Raw genomic sequence first — 24,797 nt, forward strand, 5'->3', positions numbered from 1 at the left:
CGGGGGAGTGACAGAGACGCACACAGACCGGGTTTCGAGAGAGAGAGCGGCGGGGGGAGACAAAGAGACACACAGACCGGGGTTCGAGAGAAAGGGTCAGAGAGAGACACACAGACCGGGGTTCGAGAGAGACAGAGTGGGGGAGAGACAGAGAGACACACACAGACCGGGGCTCGAGAGAAACAGAGCGGTGGAGAGACAGAGAGACACACAGACCGGGGTTCGAGAGAGACCGAGTGGGGGAGAGACAGAGAGTCACACATAGACCGGGGTTTGAGAGAGACAGAGCGGGGGAGAGACAGAGAGACACACACAGAACGTGGTTCGAGAGAGACAGAGAGACACACACAGACCGGGGTTCGAGAGAGACAGAGAGAGACACACAGACCGGGGTTCGAGAGAGAGAGTCAGAGAGAGACACACAGACCGGGGTTCGAGAGAGACAGAGTGGGGGAGAGACAGAGAGACACACACAGACCGGGGCTCGAGAGAAACAGAGCGGTGGAGAGACAGAGAGACACACAGACCGGGGTTCGAGAGAGACAGAGAGGCACACACAGACCGGGGTTCGAGAGAGAGAGTCAGAGAGAGACACACAGACCGGGGTTCGAGAGAGACCGAGTGGGGGAGAGACAGAGAGACACACAGACCGGGGTTCGAGAGAGACCGAGTGGGGGAGAGACAGAGAGTCACACATAGACCGGGGTTTGAGAGAGACAGAGCGGGGGAGAGACAGAGAGACACACACAGAACGTGGTTCGAGAGAGACAGAGAGACACACACAGACCGGGGTTCGAGAGAGACAGAGAGAGACACACAGACCGGGGTTCGAGAGAGAGAGTCAGAGAGAGACACACAGACCGGGGTTCGAGAGAGACAGAGTGGGGGAGAGACAGAGAGACACACACAGACCGGGGCTCGAGAGAAACAGAGCGGTGGAGAGACAGAGAGACACACAGACCGGGGTTCGAGAGAGACAGAGAGGCACACATAGACCGGGGTTCGAGAGAGAGAGTCAGAGAGACACACACAGAACGTGGTTCGAGAGAGACAGAGAGACACACACAGACCGGGGTTCGAGAGAGACAGAGAGAGACACACAGACCGGGGTTCGAGAGAGACTGAGCGGGGGAGCGACAGAGAGACACACAGAGACCGGGGTTCGAGAGGGAGAGAGAGAGCGGGGGAGAGACAGAGAGACACACACAGAACGTGGTTCGAGAGAGACAGAGAGACACACACAGACCGGGGTTCGAGAGAGACAGAGAGAGACACACAGACAGGGGTTCGAGAGAGACTGAGCGGGGGAGCGATAGAGAGACACACAGAGACCGGGGTTCGAGAGAGAGAGTCAGAGAGAGACACACAGACCGGGGTTCGAGAGAGACCGAGTGGGGGAGAGACAGAGAGACACACATAGACCGGGGTTCGAGAGAGAGAGTCAGAGAGAGACACACAGACCGGGGTTCGAGAGAGACAGAGTGGGGGAGAGACAGAGAGACACACACAGACCGGGGCTCGAGAGCGACAGAGCGGGGGAGTGACAGAGAGACACACACAGACCGGGGTTCGAGAGAGAGAGAGCGGGGGAGTGACAGAGACGCACACAGACCGGGTTTCGAGAGAGAGAGCGGCGGGGGGAGACAAAGAGACACACAGACCGGGGTTCGAGAGAGAGGGTCAGAGAGAGACACACAGACCGGGGTTCGAGAGAGACAGAGTGGGGGAGAGACAGAGAGACACACACAGACCGGGGCTCGAGAGAAACAGAGCGGTGGAGAGACAGAGAGACACACAGACCGGGGTTCGAGAGAGACCGAGTGGGGGAGAGACAGAGAGTCACACATAGACCGGGGTTTGAGAGAGACAGAGCGGGGGAGAGACAGAGAGACACACACAGAACGTGGTTCGAGAGAGACAGAGAGACACACACAGACCGGGGTTCGAGAGAGACAGAGAGAGACACACAGACCGGGGTTCGAGAGAGACAGAGTGGGGGCGAGACAGAGAGACACACATAGACCGGGGTTCGAGAGAGAGAGTCAGAGAGAGACACACAGACCGGGGTTCGAGAGAGACAGAGTGGGGGAGAGACAGAGAGACACACACAGACCGGGGCTCGAGAGAAACAGAGCGGTGGAGAGACAGAGAGACACACAGACCGGGGTTCGAGAGGGAGAGAGAGAGCGGGGGAGAGACAGAGAGACACACACAGACCAGGGCTCGAGAGAGAGACAGAGTGGGGGCGAGACAGAGAGACACACATAGACCGGGGTTCGAGAGAGAGAGTCAGAGAGAGACACACAGACCGGGGTTCGAGAGAGACAGAGTGGGGGAGAGACAGAGAGACACACACAGACCGGGGCTCGAGAGAAACAGAGCGGTGGAGAGACAGAGAGACACACAGACCGGGGTTCGAGAGAGACAGAGAGGCACACATAGACCGGGGTTCGAGAGATAGAGTCAGAGAGAGACACACAGACCGGGGTTCGAGAGAGACAGAGTGGGGGAGAGACAGAGAGACACACACAGACCGGGGCTCGAGAGAGACAGAGTGGGGGAGAGACAGAGAGACACACACAGACCGGGGCTCGAGAGCGACAGAGCGGGGGAGTGACAGAGAGACACACACAGACCGGGGTTCGAGAGAGAGAGAGCGGGGGAGTGACAGAGACGCACACAGACCGGGGCTCGAGAGAGAGAGCGGGGGGGGAGACAGAGAGACACACAGATCGGGGTTCGAGAGAGACAGAATGGGGGAGAGACAGAGAGACACACATAGACCGGGGTTCGAGAGAGAGGGTCAGAGAGAGACACACAGACCGTGGTTCGAGTGAGACAGAGTGGGGGAGAGACAGAGAGACACACACAGACCGGGGCTCGAGAGAAACAGAGCGGGGGAGAGACAGAGAGACACACACAGACCGGGGCTCGAGAGAGACAGAGTGGGGGAGAGACAGAGAGACACATATAGACCGGGGTTCGAGAGAGAGAGTCAGAGAGACACACACAGACCGGGGTTCGAGAGAGACAGAGTGGGGGTGAGACAGAGAGACACATATAGACCAGGGCTCGAGAGAAACAGAGCGGGGGAGTGACAGAGAGACGCACACAGACCGGGGTTCGAGACAGAGAGCGGGGGGGGAGACAGAGAGACACACACAGACCGGGGCTCGAGAGAGAGAGGGAGAGAGAGAGAGGGGGAGAGACAGAGAGACACACACAGACCGGGGTTCGATGGAGACAGAGAGAGACACACAGACCGGAGTTCGAGAGAGACAGAGCAGGGGAGAGACGGAGAGACACATATAGACCGGGGTTCGAGAGAGAGAGTCAGAGAGAGACACACAGACCGGGGTTCGAGAGAGACAGAGTGGGGGAGAGACAGAGAGACACACACAGACCAGGGCTCGAGAGAAACAGAGCGGGGGAGAGACAGAGTGACACACAGACCGGGGTTCGAGAGAGACCGAGTGGGGGAGAGACAGAGAGTCACACATGGACCGGGGTTTGAGAGAGACAGAGCGGGGGAGAGACAGAGAGACACACACAGAACGTGGTTCGAGAGAGACAGAGAGTCACACACAGACCGGGGCTCGAGAGAAACAGAGCGATGGAGAGACAGAGAGACACACAGACCGGGGTTCGAGAGAGACAGAGAGACACACACAGACCGGGGTTCGAGAGAGAAAGTGGGGGTGAGACAGAGAGACACACACAGACCGGGGCTCGAGAGAGACAGAGAGACACACATAGACCGGGGTTCGAGAGAGAGAGTCAGAGAGAGACACACAGACCGGGGTTCGAGAGAGAGAGTCAGAGAGAGACACACAGACCGGGGTTCGAGAGAGACAGAGTGGGGGAGAGACAGAGAGACACACACAGACCGGGGCTTGAGAGAGACAGAGTGGGGGAGAGACAGAGAGACACACACAGACCGGGGCTCGAGAGAGACAGAGAGACACACATAGACCGGGGTTCGAGAGAGAGAGTCAGAGAGAGACACACAGACCGGGGCTCGAGAGCGACAGAGCGGGGGAGTGACAGAGACACATACAGACCGGGGTTCGAGAGAGAGAGAGCGGGGGAGTGACAGAGACGCACACAGACCGGGGTTCGAGAGAGAGAGCGGGGGGGGAGACAGAGAGACACACAGACCGGGGTTCGAGAGAGACAGAATGGGGGAGAGACAGAGAGACACACATAGACCGGGGTTCGAGAGAGAGAGTCAGAGAGAGACACACAGACCGGGGTTCGAGAGAGACTGAGCGGGGGAGCGACAGAGAGACACACAGAGACCGGGGTTCGAGAGGGAGAGAGAGAGCGGGGGAGAGACAGAGAGACACACACAGACCGGGGCTCGAGAGAGAGACAGAGTGGGGGAGAGACAGAGAGACACACATAGACCGGGGCTCGAGAGAGAGAGTCAGAGAGAGTCACACAGACCGGGGTTCGAGAGAGACAGAGTGGGGGAGAGACAGAGAGACACACACAGACCGGGGCTCGAGAGAAACAGAGCGGTGGAGAGACAGAAAGACACACAGAACGGGGTTCGAGAGAGACCGAGTGGGGGAGAGACAGAGAGTCACACATAGACCGGGGTTTGAGAGAGTCAGAGCGGGGGAGAGACAGAAAGACACACATAGACCGGGGTTCGAGAGAGAGAGTCAGAGAGAGACACACAGACCGGGGTTCGAGAGAGACAGAGAGACACACACAGACCGGGGTTCGAGAGAGAGAGTCAGAGAGAGACACACAGACCGGGGTTCGAGAGAGACAGAGTGGGGGAGAGACAGAGAGACACACACAGACCGGGGCTCGAGAGAGACAGAGTGGGGGAGAGACACAGAGACACACATCGACCGGGGCTCGAGAGAGAAAGTCAGAGAGAGTCACACAGACCGGGGTTCGAGAGAGACAGAGTGGGGGAGAGACAGAGAGACACACACAGACCGGGGCTCGAGAGAAACAGAGCGGTGGAGAGACAGAGAGACACACAGACCGGGGTTCGAGAGAGACAGAGAGAGACACACAGACCGGGGTTCGAGAGAAACAGAGCGGTGGAGAGACAGAGAGACACACACAGACCGGGGTTCGAGAGAGACTGAGCGGGGGAGCGACAGAGAGACACACAGAGACCGGGGTTCGAGAGGGAGAGAGAAGGCGGGGGAGAGACAGAGAGACACACACAGACCAGGGCTCGAGAGAGACCGAGTGGGGGAGAGACAGAGAGACACACACAGAACGTGGTTCGAGAGAGACAGAGAGACACACACAGACTGGGGTTCGAGAGAGACAGAGAGAGACACACAGACAGGGGTTCGAGAGAGACTGAGCGGGGGAGCGATAGAGAGACACACAGAGACCGGGGTTCGAGAGAGAGAGTCAGAGAGAGACACACAGACCGGGGTTCGGGAGAGACCGAGTGGGGGAGAGACAGAGAGACACACATAGACCGGGGTTCGAGAGAGAGAGTCAGAGAGAGACACACAGACCGGGGTTCGAGAGAGACAGAGTGGGGGAGAGACAGAGAGACACACACAGACCGGGGTTCGAGAGAGAGAGAGCGGGGGAGTGACAGAGACGCACACAGACCGGGTTTCGAGAGAGAGAGCGGCGGGGGGAGACAGAGAGACACACATAGACCGGGGTTCGAGAGAGAGGGTCAGAGAGAGACACACAGACCGTGGTTCGAGAGAGACAGAGTGGGGGAGAGACAGAGAGACACACACAGACCGGGGTTCGAGATAAACAGAGCGGGGAAGAGACAGAGAGACACACACAGACCAGGGTTCGAGAGAAACAGAGCGGGGGAGAGACAGAGAGACACACAGACCGGGGTTCGAGAGAGACAGAGTGGGGGAGAGACAGAGAGACACCTATAGACCGGGGTTCGAGAGAGAGAGTCAGAGAGAGACACACAGACCGGGGTTCGAGAGAGACAGAGTGGGGGAGAGACAGAGAGACACAAATAGACCGGGGGTCGAGAGAGACAGAGTGGGGGAGAGACAGAGAGACACACACAGACCAGGGCTCGAGAGAAACAGAGCGGGGGAGAGACAGAGTGACACACAGACCGGGGTTCGAGAGAGACAGAGTGGGGGAGAGACAGAGAGACACACATAGACCGGGGCTCGAGAGAGACAGAGCGGGGGAGTGACAGAGAGACACACACAGACCGGGGTTCGAGAGATGAGAGAGCGGGGGAGTGACAGAGACGCACACAGACCGGGGTTCGAGACAGAGAGTGGGGGGGGAGACAGAGAGACACACACAGACCGGGGCTCGAGAGAGAGAGGGAGAGAGAGAGAGGGGGAGAGACAGAGAGACACACACAGACCGGGGTTCGATGGAGACAGAGAGAGACACACAGACCGGAGTTCGAGAGAGACAGAACGGGGGAGAGACGAAGAGACACATATAGACCGGGGCTCGACAGAGACAGAGCGGGGGAGAGACAGAGGGACACACACAGACCGGGGCTCGACAGAGACAGAGCGGGGGAGAGACAGAGAGACACACACAGACCGGGGTTCGAGAGAGACAGAGCGGGGGAGAGACAGAGAGACACACATAGACCGGGGTTCGAGAGAGAGGGAGAGAGCGGAGGAGAAACAGAGAGACACACACAGACCGGGGTTCGAGAGAGAGAGACAGAGTGGGGGAGAGACAGAGAGACACACACAGACCGGGGTTCGAGAGCGAAGGAGAGAGCGGAGGAGAAACAGAGAGACACACATAGACCGGGGTTCGAGAGAGAGAGACAGAGCGGGGGAGAGACAGAGAGACACACACAGACCGGGGTTCGAGAGCGAAGGAGAGAGCGGAGGAGAAACAGAGAGACACACATAGACCGGGGTTCGAGAGAGAGAGACAGAGCGGGGGAGAGACAGAGAGACACATACAGACCGGGGTTCGAGAGAGAAAGAGAGAGCGCCGGAGAAACAGAGAGACACACACAGACCGGGGTTCGAGAGAGAGAGACAGAGCGGGGGAGAGACAGAGAGACACACACAGACCGGGGTTCGAGAGAGAGTGAGAGAGAGCGGGGGAGAGACAGAGAGACACATACAGACCGGGGTTCGAGAGAGAAAGAGAGAGAGCGGGGGAGAGACAGAGAGACACACACAGACCGGGGTTCGAGAGAGAGAGACAGAGCTGGGGAGAGACAGAGAGACACATACAGACCGGGGTTCGAGAGAGAAAGAGAGAGCGCCGGAGAAACAGAGAGACACACACAGACCGGGGTTCGAGAGAGAGAGACAGAGCGGGGGAGAGACAGAGAGACACACACAGACCGGGGTTCGAGAGAGAGTGAGAGAGAGCGGGGGAGAGACAGAGAGACACACACAGTCCGGGGATCGAGAGAGAGAGAGAGAGCGGAGGAGAAACAGAGAGACACACACAGACCGGGGTTCGAGAGAGAGTGAGAGAGAGCGGGGGAGAGACAGAGAGACACACACAGTCCGGGGATCGAGAGAGAGAGAGAGAGCGGAGGAGAAACAGAGAGACACACACAGACCGGGGTTCGAGAGAGAGAGACAGAGCGGGGGAGAGACAGAGAGACACACACAGACCGGGATTCGAGAGCGACAGAGCGGGGGAGAGACAGAGAGACACACACAGACCGCGGTTCGACAGAGACAGAGCGGGGGAGAGACAGAGAGACAGACACAGACCGGGGTTCGACAGAGAGAGAGCGGGGGAGAGACAGAGAGACAGACACAGACCGGGGTTCGAGAGAGACAGAGCGGGGGAGAGACAGAGAGACACACACAGACCGGGGTTCGAGAGAGAGAGACAGAGCGGGGGAGGGACAGAGAGACACACACAGACCGGGGATCGAGAGAGAAGGAGAGAGCGGAGGAGAGACAGAGAGACACACATAGACCGGGGTTCGAGAGAGAGAGAGAGCGGGGGAGAGACAGAGAGGCACACACAGACCGGGGTTCGAGAGAGACAGAGCGGGGGAGAGACAGAGACACACACAGACTGGGGATCGAGAGAGAGAGAGCGGGGGAGAGACAGAGAGACACACACAGACCAGGGTTCGAGAGAGAGAGACAGAGCGGGGGAGAGACAGAGACACATACAGACCGGGGCTCGAGAGAGAAAGAGAGCGGGGGAGAGACAGAGAGACACACACAGACCGGGGATCGAGAGTGTCAGAGCGGGGGAGAGACAGAGAGACACACACAGACTGGGGATCGAGAGAGAGAGAGCGGGGGAGAGACAGAGAGACACACGCAGACCGGGAATCGAGAGAGACAGAGCGGGGGAGAGACAGAGACACACACAGACTGGGGATCGAGAGAGAGAGAGCGGGGGAGAGACAGAGAGACACACTTAGACCGGGGCTCGAGAGAGAGAGAGAGAGCGGGGGAGAGACAGAGTGACGCCCACAGACCGGGGTTCGAGAAAGAGAGCGGGGGAGAGACAGAGAGACACACATAGACCGGGGCTCGAGAGAGACAGAGCGGGGGAGAGACAGAGAGACACACACAGACCGGGGTTCGAGAGAGAGAGAGAGAGAGCGGGGGAGAGACAGAGAGACACACACAGACCGGGGTTCGAGAGAGAGAGAGAGAGAGCGGGGGAGAGACAGAGAGACAGAGAGACACACATAGACCGGGGCTCGAGAGGGAGAGAGAGAGCGGAGGAGAGACAGAGAGTCACACATCGACCGGGGTTCGAGTGAGAGAGAGAGAGAGAGTGGGGGAGAGACAGAGTGACGCACACAGACCGGGGTTCGAGAGAGACAGAGAGACACACACAGACCGGGGTTCGAGAGAGAAAGTGGGGGTGAGACAGAGAGACACACACAGACCGGGGCTCGAGAGAGAGACAGAGAGACACACATAGACCGGGGTTCGAGAGAGAGAGTCAGAGAGAGACACACAGACCGGGGTTCGAGAGAGACCGAGTGGGGGAGAGACAGAGAGACACACATAGACCGGGGTTCGAGAGAGAGAGGGAGAGAGCGGGGGAGAGACAGAGAGACACACACAGACCAGGGTTCGAGAGAGAGGGAGAGAGCGGGGGAGAGACAGAGAGACACACACAGACCGGGGTTCGAGAGAGAGGGAGAGAGCGGGGGAGAGACAGAGAGACACACACAGACCAGGGTTCGAGAGAGAGGGAGAGAGCGGGGGAGAGACAGAGAGACACACACAGACCGGGGTTCGAGAGAGAGGGAGAGAGCGGGGGAGAGACAGAGAGACACACACAGACCGGGGTTCGAGAGAGAGGGAGAGAGCGGGGGAGAGACAGAGAGACACACACAGACCGGGGTTCGAGAGAGAGGGAGAGAGCGGGGGAGAGACAGAGAGACACACACAGACCGGGGTTCGAGAGAGATAGAGAGAGAGCAGGGGAGAGATGGTGAGACACACACAGACCGGGGTTCGAGAAAGAGAGAGTGAGAGCAGGGGAGAGACAGAGAGACACACACAGACCGGGGTTCGAGAGAGAGGAAGAGAGCGGGGGAGAGACAGAGAGACACACACAGACCGGGGATCGAGAGAGAGGAAGAGAGCGGGGGAGAGACAGAGAGACACACACAGACCGGGGTTCGAGAGAGAGGGAGAGAGCGGGGGAGAGACAGAGAGACACACACAGACCGGGGTTCGAGAGAGAGGGAGAGAGCGGGGGAGAGACAGAGAGACACACACAGACCGGGGTTCGAGAGAGAGGGAGAGAGCGGGGGAGAGACAGAGAGACACACACAGACCGGGGTTCGAGAGAGAGGGAGAGAGCGGGGGAGAGACAGAGAGACACACACAGACCGGGGTTCGAGAGAGAGGGAGAGAGCGGGGGAGAGAGAGAGAGACACACACAGACCGGGGTTCGAGAGAGAGGAAGAGAGCGGGGGAGAGACAGAGAGACACACACAGACCGGGGTTCGAGAGAGAGGGAGAGAGCGGGGGAGAGACAGAGAGACACACACAGACCGGGGTTCGAGAGAGAGGGAGAGAGCGGGGGAGAGACAGAGAGACACACACAGACCGGGGTTCGAGAGAGAGGGAGAGAGCGGGGGAGAGAGAGAGAGACACACACAGACCGGGGTTCGAGAGAGAGAGACAGAGCGGGGGAGAGACAGAGAGACACACACAGACCAGGGTTCGAGAGAGATAGAGAGAGAGCAGGGGAGAGATGGAGAGACACACACAGACCGGGGTTCGAGAGAGAGAGAGTGAGAGCGGGGGAGAGACAGAGAGACACACACAGACCGGGGTTCGAGAGAGAGAGAGTGAGAGCAGGGGAGAGACAGAGAGACACACACAGACCGGGGTTCGAGAGAGAGAGAGAGAGAGCGGGGGAGAGACGGAGAGACACACACAGACCGGGGTTCGAGAGAGAGAGAGTGAGAGCGGGGGAGAGACAGAGAGACACACACAGACCGGGGTTCGAGAGAGAGAGAGTGAGAGCGGGGGAGAGACAGAGAGACACACACAGACCGGGGTTCGAGAGAGAGAGAGTGAGAGCGGGGGACAGACAGAGAGACACACACAGACCGGGGTTCGAGAGAGAGAGAGTGAGAGCGGGGGAGAGACAGAGAGACACACACAGACCGGGGTTCGAGAGAGAGAGAGTGAGAGCGGGGGTGAGACAGAGAGACACACACAGACCAGGGTTCGAGAGACAGAGAGAGAGAGCGGGGGAGAGACAGAGAGGCACACACAGACCGGGGTTCGAGAGAGAGAGAGAGTGTGGGAGAGACAGAGAGACACACACAGATCGGGGCTTGAGAGAGAGAGAGCGGGGGAGAGACAGAGAGACACACACAGACCGGGGCGCGAGAAAGACAGAGCGGGGGAGAGACAGAGAGACACACACAGACCGAGGCTCGAGAGAGAGAGAGAGAGAGAGCGGGGGAGAGACAGAGAGACACACACAGACCGGGTTTCGAGAGAGAGGAAGAGAGCGGGGGAGAGACAGAGAGACACACACAGACCGGGGTTCGAGAGAGAGAGAGAGAGCGGGGGAGAGACAGAGAGACACACACAGACCGGGGCTCGACAGAGACAGAGCGGGGGAGATACAGAGAGACACGCACAGACCAGGGATCGAGAGAGAGGAAGAGAGCGGGGGAGAGACAGAGAGACACACACAGACCGGGGTTCGAGAGAGAGGGAGAGAGCGGGGGAGGGACAGAGAGACACACACAGACCAGGGTTCGAGAGAGATAGAGAGAGAGCAGGGGAGAGATGGAGAGATACACACAGACCGGGGTTCGAGAGAGATAGAGAGAGAGCAGGGGAGAGATGGAGAGACACACACAGACCGGGGTTCGAGAGAGAGGAAGAGAGCGGGGGAGAGACAGAGAGACACACACAGACCGGGGTTCGAGAGAGAGAGAGAGAGCGGGGGAGAGACAGAGAGACACACACAGACCGGGGTTCGAGAGAGAGAGAGTGAGAGCGGGGGAGAGACGGAGAGACACACACAGACCGGGGTTCGAGAGAGAGAGAGTGAGAGCGGGGGAGAGACAGAGAGACACACACAGACCGGGGTTCGAGAGAGAGAGAGTGAGAGCGGGGGTGAGACAGAGAGACACACACAGACCAGGGTTCGAGAGAGAGAGAGAGAGAGCGGGGGAGAGACAGAGAGGCACACACAGACCGGGGTTCGAGAGAGAGAGAGAGTGTGGGAGAGACAGAGAGACACACACAGACCGGGGCTTGAGAGAGAGAGAGCGGGGGAGAGACAGAGAGACACACACAGACCGGGGCTCGAGAGAGAGAGAGAGAGAGAGCGGGGGAGAGACAGAGAGACACACACAGACCGGGGTTCGAGAGAGAGAGAGAGAGAGCGGGGGAGAGACAGAGAGACACACACAGACCGGGGCGCGAGAAAGACAGAGCGGGGGAGAGACAGAGAGACACACACAGTCCGGGGCTCGAGAGAGAGAGAGAGAGAGAGCGGGGGAGAGACAGAGAGACACACACAGACCGGGTTTCGAGAGCGACAGAGCGGGGGAGAGACAGAGAGACAGACACAGACCGGGGTTCGACAGAGACAGAGCGGGGGAGAGACAGAGAGACAGACACAGACCGGGGTTCGACAGAGACAGAGCGGGGGAGAGACAGAGAGACAGACACAGACCGGGGTTCGACAGAGACAGAGCGGGGGAGAGACAGAGAGACAGACACAGACCGGGGTTCGACACAGACAGAGCGGGGGAGAGACAGAGAGACACACACAGACCGGGGTTCGAGAGAGAAGGAGAGAGCGGGGGAAAGACAGAGAAACACACATAGACCGCGGTTCGAGAGAGAGAGCGGGGGAGAGACAGAGAGACACACATAGACCGGGGTTCGAGAGAGAGAGAGAGCGGGGGAGAGACAGAGAAACACACACAGACCGGGGCGCGAGAAAGACAGTGCGGGGGAGAGAAAGAGAGACACAGTCCGGGGCTCGAGAGAGAGAGAGAGAGAGAGCGGGGGAGAGACAGAGAGACAGACACAGACCGGGGTTCGAGAGAGAGAGAGCGGGGGAGTGACAGAGAGACACACACAGACCGGGGTTCGAGAGAGACAGAGCGGGGGAGAGACAGAGAGACACACATAGACCGGGGTTCGAGAGAGAGGGAGAGAGCGGAGGAGAAACAGAGAGACACACACAGACCGGGGTTCGAGAGAGAGAGACAGAGTGGGGGAGAGACAGAGAGACACACACAGACCGGGGTTCGAGAGCGAAGGAGAGAGCGGAGGAGAAACAGAGAGACACACATAGACCGGGGTTCGAGAGAGAGAGACAGAGCGGGGGAGAGACAGAGAGACACACACAGACCGGGGTTCGAGAGCGAAGGAGAGAGCGGAGGAGAAACAGAGAGACACACATAGACCGGGGTTCGAGAGAGAGAGACAGAGCGGGGGAGAGACAGAGAGACACATACAGACCGGGGTTCGAGAGAGAAAGAGAGAGCGCCGGAGAAACAGAGAGACACACACAGACCGGGGTTCGAGAGAGAGAGACAGAGCGGGGGAGAGACAGAGAGACACACACAGACCGGGGTTCGAGAGAGAGTGAGAGAGAGCGGGGGAGAGACAGAGAGACACATACAGACCGGGGTTCGAGAGAGAAAGAGAGAGAGCGGGGGAGAGACAGAGAGACACACACAGACCGGGGTTCGAGAGAGAGAGACAGAGCGGGGGAGAGACAGAGAGACACATACAGACCGGGGTTCGAGAGAGAAAGAGAGAGCGCCGGAGAAACAGAGAGACACACACAGACCGGGGTTCGAGAGAGAGAGACAGAGCGGGGGAGAGACAGAGAGACACACACAGACCGGGGTTCGAGAGAGAGTGAGAGAGAGCGGGGGAGAGACAGAGAGACACACACAGTCCGGGGATCGAGAGAGAGAGAGAGAGCGGAGGAGAAACAGAGAGACACACACAGACCGGGGTTCGAGAGAGAGTGAGAGAGAGCGGGGGAGAGACAGAGAGACACACACAGTCCGGGGATCGAGAGAGAGAGAGAGAGCGGAGGAGAAACAGAGAGACACACACAGACCGGGGTTCGAGAGAGAGAGACAGAGCGGGGGAGAGACAGAGAGACACACACAGACCGGGATTCGAGAGCGACAGAGCGGGGGAGAGACAGAGAGACACACACAGACCGCGGTTCGACAGAGACAGAGCGGGGGAGAGACAGAGAGACAGACACAGACCGGGGTTCGACAGAGAGAGAGCGGGGGAGAGACAGAGAGACAGACACAGACCGGGGTTCGAGAGAGACAGAGCGGGGGAGAGACAGAGAGACACACACAGACCGGGGCTCGAGAGAGAGAGGGAGAGTGCGGGGGAGAGACAGAGAGACACACACAGACCGGGGTTCGAGAGAGAGAGACAGAGCGGGGGAGGGACAGAGAGACACACACAGACCGGGGATCGAGAGAGAAGGAGAGAGCGGAGGAGAGACAGAGAGACACACATAGACCGGGGTTCGAGAGAGAGAGAGAGCGGGGGAGAGACAGAGAGGCACACACAGACCGGGGTTCGAGAGAGACAGAGCGGGGGAGAGACAGAGACACACACAGACTGGGGATCGAGAGAGAGAGAGCGGGGGAGAGACAGAGAGACACACACAGACCAGGGTTCGAGAGAGAGAGACAGAGCGGGGGAGAGACAGAGACACATACAGACCGGGGCTCGAGAGAGAAAGAGAGCGGGGGAGAGACAGAGAGACACACACAGACCGGGGATCGAGAGTGTCAGAGCGGGGGAGAGACAGAGAGACACACACAGACTGGGGATCGAGAGAGAGAGAGCGGGGGAGAGACAGAGAGACACACGCAGACCGGGAATCGAGAGAGACAGAGCGGGGGAGAGACAGAGACACACACAGACTGGGGATCGAGAGAGAGAGAGCGGGGGAGAGACAGAGAGACACACTTAGACCGGGGCTCGAGAGAGAGAGAGAGAGCGGGGGAGAGACAGAGTGACGCCCACAGACCGGGGTTCGAGAAAGAGAGCGGGGGAGAGACAGAGAGACACACATAGACCGGGGCTCGAGAGAGACAGAGCGGGGGAGAGACAGAGAGACACACACAGACCGGGGTTCGAGAGAGAGAGAGAGAGAGCGGGGGAGAGACAGAGAGACACACACAGACCGGGGTTCGAGAGAGAGAGAGAGAGAGCGGGGGAGAGACAGAGAGACAGAGAGACACACATAGACCGGGGCTCGAGAGGGAGAGAGAGAGCGGAGGAGAGACAGAGAGTCACACATCGACCGGGGTTCGAGTGAGAGAGAGAGAGAGAGTGGGGGAGAGACAGAGTGACGCACACAGACCGGGGTTCGAGAGAGACAGAGAGACACACACAGACCGGGGTTCGAGAGAGAAAGTGGGGGTGAGACAGAGAGACACACACAGACCGGGGCTCGAGAGAGAGACAGAGAGACACACATAGACCGGGGTTCGAGAGAGAGAGTCAGAGAGAGACACACAGACCGGGGTTCGAGAGAGACCGAGTGGGGGAGAGACAGAGAGACACACATAGACCGGGGTTCGAGAGAGAGAGGGAGAGAGCGGGGGAGAGACAGAGAGACACACACAGACCAGGGTTCGAGAGAGAGGGAGAGAGCGGGGGAGAGACAGAGAGACACACACAGACCGGGGTTCGAGAGAGAGGGAGAGAGCGGGGGAGAGACAGAGAGACACACACAGACCAGGGTTCGAGAGAGAGGGAGAGAGCGGGGGAGAGACAGAGAGACACACACAGACCGGGGTTCGAGAGAGAGGGAGAGAGCGGGGGAGAGACAGAGAGACACACACAGACCGGGGTTCGAGAGAGAGGGAGAGAGCGGGGGAGAGACAGAGAGACACACACAGACCGGGGTTCGAGAGAGAGGGAGAGAGCGGGGGAGAGACAGAGAGACACACACAGACCGGGGTTCGAGAGAGATAGAGAGAGAGCAGGGGAGAGATGGTGAGACACACACAGACCGGGGTTCGAGAAAGAGAGAGTGAGAGCAGGGGAGAGACAGAGAGACACACACAGACCGGGGTTCGAGAGAGAGGAAGAGAGCGGGGGAGAGACAGAGAGACACACACAGACCGGGGATCGAGAGAGAGGAAGAGAGCGGGGGAGAGACAGAGAGACACACACAGACCGGGGTTCGAGAGAGAGGGAGAGAGCGGGGGAGAGACAGAGAGACACACACAGACCGGGGTTCGAGAGAGAGGGAGAGAGCGGGGGAGAGACAGAGAGACACACACAGACCGGGGTTCGAGAGAGAGGGAGAGAGCGGGGGAGAGACAGAGAGACACACACAGACCGGGGTTCGAGAGAGAGGGAGAGAGCGGGGGAGAGACAGAGAGACACACACAGACCGGGGTTCGAGAGAGAGGGAGAGAGCGGGGGAGAGAGAGAGAGACACACACAGACCGGGGTTCGAGAGAGAGGAAGAGAGCGGGGGAGAGACAGAGAGACACACACAGACCGGGGTTCGAGAGAGAGGGAGAGAGCGGGGGAGAGACAGAGAGACACACACAGACCGGGGTTCGAGAGAGAGGGAGAGAGCGGGGGAGAGACAGAGAGACACACACAGACCGGGGTTCGAGAGAGAGGGAGAGAGCGGGGGAGAGAGAGAGAGACACACACAGACCGGGGTTCGAGAGAGAGAGACAGAGCGGGGGAGAGACAGAGAGACACACACAGACCAGGGTTCGAGAGAGATAGAGAGAGAGCAGGGGAGAGATGGAGAGACACACACAGACCGGGGTTCGAGAGAGAGAGAGTGAGAGCGGGGGAGAGACAGAGAGACACACACAGACCGGGGTTCGAGAGAGAGAGAGTGAGAGCAGGGGAGAGACAGAGAGACACACACAGACCGGGGTTCGAGAGAGAGAGAGAGAGAGCGGGGGAGAGACGGAGAGACACACACAGACCGGGGTTCGAGAGAGAGAGAGTGAGAGCGGGGGAGAGACAGAGAGACACACACAGACCGGGGTTCGAGAGAGAGAGAGTGAGAGCGGGGGAGAGACAGAGAGACACACACAGACCGGGGTTCGAGAGAGAGAGAGTGAGAGCGGGGGACAGACAGAGAGACACACACAGACCGGGGTTCGAGAGAGAGAGAGTGAGAGCGGGGGAGAGACAGAGAGACACACACAGACCGGGGTTCGAGAGAGAGAGAGAGTGTGGGAGAGACAGAGAGACACACACAGATCGGGGCTTGAGAGAGAGAGAGCGGGGGAGAGACAGAGAGACACACACAGACCGGGGCGCGAGAAAGACAGAGCGGGGGAGAGACAGAGAGACACACACAGACCGAGGCTCGAGAGAGAGAGAGAGAGAGAGCGGGGGAGAGACAGAGAGACACACACAGACCGGGTTTCGAGAGAGAGGAAGAGAGCGGGGGAGAGACAGAGAGACACACACAGACCGGGGTTCGAGAGAGAGAGAGAGAGCGGGGGAGAGACAGAGAGACACACACAGACCGGGGCTCGACAGAGACAGAGCGGGGGAGATACAGAGAGACACGCACAGACCAGGGATCGAGAGAGAGGAAGAGAGCGGGGGAGAGACAGAGAGACACACACAGACCGGGGTTCGAGAGAGAGGGAGAGAGCGGGGGAGAGACAGAGAGACACACACAGACCAGGGTTCGAGAGAGATAGAGAGAGAGCAGGGGAGAGATGGAGAGATACACACAGACCGGGGTTCGAGAGAGATAGAGAGAGAGCAGGGGAGAGATGGAGAGACACACACAGACCGGGGTTCGAGAGAGAGGAAGAGAGCGGGGGAGAGACAGAGAGACACACACAGACCGGGGTTCGAGAGAGAGAGAGAGAGCGGGGGAGAGACAGAGAGACACACACAGACCGGGGTTCGAGAGAGAGAGAGTGAGAGCGGGGGAGAGACGGAGAGACACACACAGACCGGGGTTCGAGAGAGAGAGAGTGAGAGCGGGGGAGAGACAGAGAGACACACACAGACCGGGGTTCGAGAGAGAGAGAGTGAGAGCGGGGGTGAGACAGAGAGACACACACAGACCAGGGTTCGAGAGAGAGAGAGAGAGAGCGGGGGAGAGACAGAGAGGCACACACAGACCGGGGTTCGAGAGAGAGAGAGAGTGTGGGAGAGACAGAGAGACACACACAGACCGGGGCTTGAGAGAGAGAGAGCGGGGGAGAGACAGAGAGACACACACAGACCGGGGCTCGAGAGAGAGAGAGAGAGAGAGCGGGGGAGAGACAGAGAGACACACACAGACCGGGGCGCGAGAAAGACAGAGCGGGGGAGAGACAGAGAGACACACACAGTCCGGGGCTCGAGAGAGAGAGAGAGAGAGAGCGGGGGAGAGACAGAGAGACACACACAGACCGGGTTTCGAGAGCGACAGAGCGGGGGAGAGACAGAGAGACAGACACAGACCGGGGTTCGACAGAGACAGAGCGGGGGAGAGACAGAGAGACAGACACAGACCGGGGTTCGACAGAGACAGAGCGGGGGAGAGACAGAGAGACAGACACAGACCGGGGTTCGACAGAGACAGAGCGGGGGAGAGACAGAGAGACAGACACAGACCGGGGTTCGACACAGACAGAGCGGGGGAGAGACAGAGAGACACACACAGACCGGGGTTCGAGAGAGAAGGAGAGAGCGGGGGAAAGACAGAGAAACACACATAGACCGCGGTTCGAGAGAGAGAGCGGGGGAGAGACAGAGAGACACACATAGACCGGGGTTCGAGAGAGAGAGAGAGCGGGGGAGAGACAGAGAAACACACACAGACCGGGGCGCGAGAAAGACAGTGCGGGGGAGAGAAAGAGAGACACAGTCCGGGGCTCGAGAGAGAGAGAGAGAGAGAGCGGGGGAGAGACAGAGAGACAGACACAGACCGGGGTTCGAGAGAGAGAGAGCGGGGGAGTGACAGAGAGACACACACAGACCGGGGTTCGAGAGAGACAGAGTGGGGGAGAGACAGAGAGAGACACACAGACCGGGGTTCGAGAGAGACCGAGTGGGGGAGAGACAGAGAGACACACACAGACCAGGGTTCGAGAGAGAGGGAGAGAGCGGGGGAGAGACAGAGAGACACACACAGACTGGGGCTCGAGAGAGAGGGAGAGAGCGGGGGAGAGACAGAGAGACACACACAGACCAGGGTTCGAGAGAGATAGAGAGAGAGCAGGGGAGAGACAGAGAGACAGACACAGACCGGGGCGCGAGAAAGACAGTGCGGGGGAGAGAAAGAGAGACACAGTCCGGGGCTCGAGAGAGAGAGAGAGAGAGCGGGGGAGAGACAGAGAGACAGACACAGACCGGGGTTCGAGAGAGAGAGAGCGGGGGAGTGACAGAGAGACACACACAGACCGGGGTTCGACAGAGACAGAGCGGGGGAGAGACAGAGAGACAGACACAGACCGGGGTTCGAGAGAGACAGAGCGGGGGAGAGACAGAGAGACACCCATCGACCGGGGTTCGAGAGAGAGCAGGGGAGAGACAGAGAGACACACACAGATCGGGGATCGAGAGAGAGAGAGCAGGGGAGAGACAGAGACACACGCAGACTGGGCTTCGAGAGAGAGAGACAGAGCGGGGGAGGGACAGAGAGACACACACAGACCGGGGATCGAGAGAGAAGGAGAGAGCGGAGGAGAGACAGAGAGACACACATAGACCGGGGTTCGAGAGAGAGAGAGAGAGAGCGGGGGAGAGACAGAGAGGCACACACAGACCGGGGTTCGAGAGAGACAGAGCGGGGGAGAGACAGAGAGACACACACAGACCGCGGTTCGAGAGAGAGAGACAGAGCGGGGGAGAGACAGAGAGACACACACAGATCGGGGATCGAGAGAGAGAGAGCAGGGGAGAGACAGAGTGACGCACACAGACCGGGGTTCGAGAGAGACAGAGAGACACACACAGACCGGGGTTCGAGAGAGAAAGTGGGGGTGAGACAGAGAGACACACACAGACCGGGGCTCGAGAGAGAGACAGAGAGACACACATAGACCGGGGTTCGAGAGAGAGAGTCAGAGAGAGACACACAGACCGGGGTTCGAGAGAGACCGAGTGGGGGAGAGACAGAGAGACACACATAGACCGGGGTTCGAGAGAGAGAGGGAGAGAGCGGGGGAGAGACAGAGAGACACACACAGACCAGGGTTCGAGAGAGAGGGAGAGTGCGGGGGAGAGACAGAGAGACACACACAGACTGGGGCTCGAGAGAGAGGGAGAGAGCGGGGGAGAGACAGAGAGACACACACAGACTGGGGCTCGAGAGAGGGGGAGAGAGCGGGGGAGAGACAGAGAGACACACACAGACCAGGGTTCGAGAGAGAGAGGGAGAGAGCGGGGGAGAGACAGTGAGACACACACAGACTGGGGCTCGAGAGAGAGGGAGAGAGCGGGGGAGAGACAGAGAGACACACACAGACCGGGGTTCGAGAGAGAGGGAGAGAGCGGGGGAGAGACAGAGAGACACACACAGACTGGGGCTCGAGAGAGAGGGAGAGAGCGGGGGAGAGACAGAGAGACACACACAGACCAGGGTTCGAGAGAGAGAGGGAGAGAGCGGGGGAGAGACAGTGAGACACACACAGACTGGGGCTCGAGAGAGAGGGAGAGAGCGGGGGAGAGACAGAGAGACACACACAGACCGGGGTTCGAGAGAGAGGGAGAGAGCGGGGGAGAGACAGAGAGACACACACAGACCGGGGTTCGAGAGAGAGGGAGAGAGCGGGGGAGAGACAGAGAGACACACACAGACCAGGGTTCGAGAGAGATAGAGAGAGAGCAGGGGAGAGATGGTGAGACACACACAGACCGGGGTTCGAGAAAGAGAGAGTGAGAGCAGGGGAGAGACAGAGAGACACACACAGACCGGGGTTCGAGAGAGAGGAAGAGAGCGGGGGAGAGACAGAGAGACACACACAGACCGGGGTTCGAGAGAGAGGGAGAGAGCGGGGCAGAGACAGAGAGACACACACAGACCAGGGATCGAGAGAGAGGAAGAGAGCGGGGGAGAGACAGAGAGACACACACAGACGGGGGTTCGAGACAGAGGGAGAGAGCGGGGGAGAGACAGAGAGACACACACAGACCGGGGTTCGAGAGAGAGGGAGAGAGCGGGGGAGAGACAGAGAGACACACACAGACCGGGGTTCCAGAGAGAGGGAGAGAGCGGGGCAGAGACAGAGAGACACACACAGACCGGGGTTCGAGAGAGAGGGAGAGAGCGGGGGAGAGACAGAGAGACACACACAGACCGGGGTACAAGAGAGAGGGAGAGAGCGGGGGAGAGACAGAGAGACACACACAGACCAGGGTTCGAGAGAGATAGAGAGAGAGCAGGGGAGAGATGGAGAGACACACACAAACCGGGGTTCGAGAGAGAGAGAGTGAGAGCAGGGGAGAGACAGAGAGACACACACAGACCGGGGTTCGAGAGAGAGGAAGAGAGCGGGCGAGAGACAGAGAGACACACACAGACCGGGGTTCGAGAGAGAGGGAGAGAGCGGGGGAGAGACAGAGAGACACACACAGACCAGGGATCGAGAGAGAGAGCGCGGGGGAGAGACGGAGAGACACACACAGACCGGGGTTCGAGAGCGAGAGAGTGAGAGCGGGGGAGAGACGGAGAGACACACACAGACCGGGGTTCGAGAGAGAGAGAGTGAGAGCGGGGGAGAGACAGAGAGACACACACAGACCGGGGTTCGAGAGAGAGAGAGTGAGAGCGGGGGAGAGACAGAGAGACACACACAGACCGGGGTTCGAGAGAGAGAGAGTGAGAGCGGGGGAGAGACAGAGAGACACACACAGACCGGGGTTCGAGAGAGAGAGAGTGAGAGCGGGGGTGAGACAGAGAGACACACACAGACCAGGGTTCGAGAGACAGAGAGAGAGAGCGGGGGAGAGACAGAGAGGCACACACAGACCGGGGTTCGAGAGAGAGAGAGAGTGTGGGAGAGACAGAGAGACACACACAGACCGGGGCTTGAGAGAGAGAGAGTGAGAGCAGGGGTGAGACAGAGAGACACACACAGACCGGGGTTCGAGAGAGAGAGAGTGAGAGCGGGGGTGAGACAGAGAGACACACACAGACCGGGGCTCGAGAGAGAGAGAGTGAGAGCGGGGGTGAGACAGAGAGACACACACAGACCAGGGTTCGAGAGACAGAGAGTGAGAGCGGGGGAGAGACAGAGAGACACACACAGACCGGGGTTCGAGAGAGAGAGAGTGAGAGCGGGGGAGAGACAGAGAGACACACACAGACCGGGTTTCGAGAGAGAGAGAGTGAGAGCGGGGGTGAGACAGAGAGACACACACAGACCAGGGTTCGAGAGACAGAGAGAGAGAGCGGGGGAGAGACAGAGAGGAACACACAGACCGGGGTTCGAGAGAGAGAGAGAGTGTGGGAGAGACAGAGAGACACACACAGACCGGGGCTCGAGAGAGAGAGAGAGAGAGAGCGGGGGAGAGACAGAGAGACACACACAGACCGGGGCTCGAGAGAGAGAGAGAGAGAGAGCGGGGGAGAGACAGAGAGACACACACAGACCGGGGCTCGAGAGAGAGAGAGAGAGAGAGCGGGGGAGAGACAGAGAGACACACACAGACCGGGGCGCGAGAAAGACAGAGCGGGGGAGAGACAGAGAGACACACACAGTCCGGGGCTCGAGAGAGAGAGAGAGAGAGAGCGGGGGAGAGACAGAGAGACACACACAGACCGGGTTTCGAGAGCGACAGAGCGGGGGAGAGACAGAGAGACAGACACAGACCGGGGTTCGACAGAGACAGAGCGGGGGAGAGACAGAGAGACAGACACAGACCGGGGCTCGACAGAGACAGAGCGGGGGAGATACAGAGAGACACACACAGACCAGGGATCGAGAGAGAGGAAGAGAGCGGGGGAGAGACAGAGAGACACACACAGACCAGGGTTCGAGAGAGAGGGAGAGAGCGGGGGAGAGACAGAGAGACACACACAGACCGGGGTTCGAGAGAGAGAGAGAGAGCGGAGGAGAAACAGAGAGACACACACAGACCGGGGTTCGAGAGAGAGGGAGAGAGCGGGGGAGAGACAGAGAGACACACACAGACCGGGGTTCCAGAGAGAGGGAGAGAGCGGGGGAGAGACAGAGAGACACACACAGACCGGGGTTCGAGAGAGAGAGCGCGGGGGAGAGACAGAGAGACACACACAGACCGGGGTTCGAGAGAGAGGGAGAGAGCGGGGGAGAGACAGAGAGACACACACAGACCGGGGTTCGAGAGAGAGGGAGAGAGCGGGGGAGAGACAGAGAGACACACACAGACCGGGGTTCGAGAGAGATAGAGAGAGAGCAGGGGAGAGATGGAGAGACACACACAGACCGGGGTTCGAGAGAGAGGAAGAGAGCGGGGGAGAGACAGAGAGACACACACAGACCGGGGTTCGAGAGAGAGGGAGAGAGCGGGGGAGAGACAGAGAGACACACACAGACCAGGGTTCGAGAGAGATAGAGAGAGAGCAGGGGAGAGATGGAGAGACACACACAGACTGGGGTTCGAGAGAGATAGAGAGAGAGCAGGGGAGAGATGGAGAGACACACACAGACCGGGGTTCGAGAGAGAGGAAGAGAGCGGGGGAGAGACAGAGAGACACACACAGACCAGGGATCGAGAGAGAGAGCGCGGGGGAGAGACGGAGAGACACACACAGACCGGGGTTCGAGAGAGAGAGAGTGAGAGCGGGGGAGAGACAGAGAGACACACACAGACCGGGGTTCGAGAGAGAGAGAGTGAGAGCGGGGGAGAGACAGAGAGACACACACAGACCGGGGTTCGAGAGAGAGAGAGTGAGAGCGGGGGAGAGACAGAGAGACACACACAGACCGGGGTTCGAGAGAGAGAGAGTGAGAGCGGGGGAGAGACAGAGAGACACACACAGACCGGGGTTCGAGAGAGAGAGAGTGAGAGCGGGGGTGAGACAGAGAGAGACACACAGACGAGGGTTAGAGAGAGAGAGAGAGAGAGCGGGGGAGAGACAGAGAGGCACACACAGACCGGGGTTCGAGAGAGAGAGAGAGTGTGGGAGAGACAGAGAGACACACACAGACCGGGGCTTGAGAGAGAGAGAGCAGGGGAGAGACAGAGAGACACACACAGACCGGGGCTCGAGAGAGAGAGAGAGAAAGAGAGCGGGGGAGAGACAGAGAGACACACACAGACCGGGGCGCGAGAAAGACAGAGCGGGGGAGAGACAGAGAGACACACACAGACCGGGGCTCGAGAGAGAGAGAGAAAGAGAGCGGGGGAGAGACAGAGAGACACACACAGACCGGGGCTTGAGAGAGAGAGAGCGGGGGAGAGACAGAGAGACACACACAGACCGGGGCTCGAGAGAGAGAGAGAAAGAGAGCGGGGGAGAGACAGAGAGACACACACAGTCCGGGGCTCGAGAGAGAGAGAGAGAGAGAGCGGGGGAGAGACAGAGAGACACACACAGACCGGGGTTCGAGAGCGACAGAGCGGGGGAGAGACAGAGAGACAGACACAGACCGGGGTTCGACAGAGACAGAGCGGGGGAGAGACAGAGAGACAGACACAGACCGGGGCTCGACAGAGACAGAGCGGGGGAGATACAGAGAGACACACACAGACCGGGGTTCGACACAGACAGAGCTGGGGAGAGACAGAGAGACAGACACAGACCGGGGTTCGAGAGAGACAGAGCGGGGGAGAGACAGAGAGACAGAGACAGACCGGGGTTCGACAGAGACAGAGCGGGGGAGAGACAGAGAGACAGACACAGACCGGGGTTCGACAGAGACAGAGCGGGGGAGAGACAGAGAGACACACACAGTCCGGGGCTCGAGAGAGAGAGAGAGAGAGAGAGCGGGGGAGAGACAGAGAGACACACACAGTCCGGGGCTCGAGAGAGAGAGAGAGAGAGAGCGGGGGAGAGACAGAGAGACACACACAGACCGGGGTTTGACAGAGACAGAGCGGGGGAGAGACAGAGAGACAGACACAGACCGGGGTTCGACACAGACAGAGCGGGGGAGAGACAGAGGGACACACACAGACCGGGGTTCGAGAGAGAAGGAGAGAGCGGGGGAAAGACAGAGAAACACACATAGACCGCGGTTCGAGAGAGAGAGCGGGGGAGAGACAGAGAGACACACATAGACCGGGGTTCGAGAGAGAGAGAGAGCGGGGGAGAGACAGAGAAACACACACAGACCGGGGCGCGAGAAAGACAGAGCGGGGGAGAGAAAGAGAGACACAGACAGTCCGGGGCTCGAGAGAGAGAGAGAGAGAGCGGGGGAGAGACAGAGAGACACACACAGACCAGGG

The 24,797-nt window shown here is 59.4% G+C and overlaps 1 protein-coding gene across 1 annotated transcript in view; it reads right to left on the reverse strand.

Annotated features, from left to right (window-relative positions):
* The window catches only part of LOC137366713 (receptor-type tyrosine-protein phosphatase eta-like), a gene marked incomplete at both ends in the record, with an annotated part of 278,322 nt that overhangs the window by 151,535 nt on the left and 101,990 nt on the right, over positions 1 to 24,797 (reverse strand). The gene's annotated exons all lie outside the window — the stretch shown is intronic.

Source organism: Heterodontus francisci, unplaced genomic scaffold (assembly GCF_036365525.1).
Source record: "Heterodontus francisci isolate sHetFra1 unplaced genomic scaffold, sHetFra1.hap1 HAP1_SCAFFOLD_922, whole genome shotgun sequence".
Lineage (NCBI taxonomy): Eukaryota > Metazoa > Chordata > Chondrichthyes > Heterodontiformes > Heterodontidae > Heterodontus > Heterodontus francisci.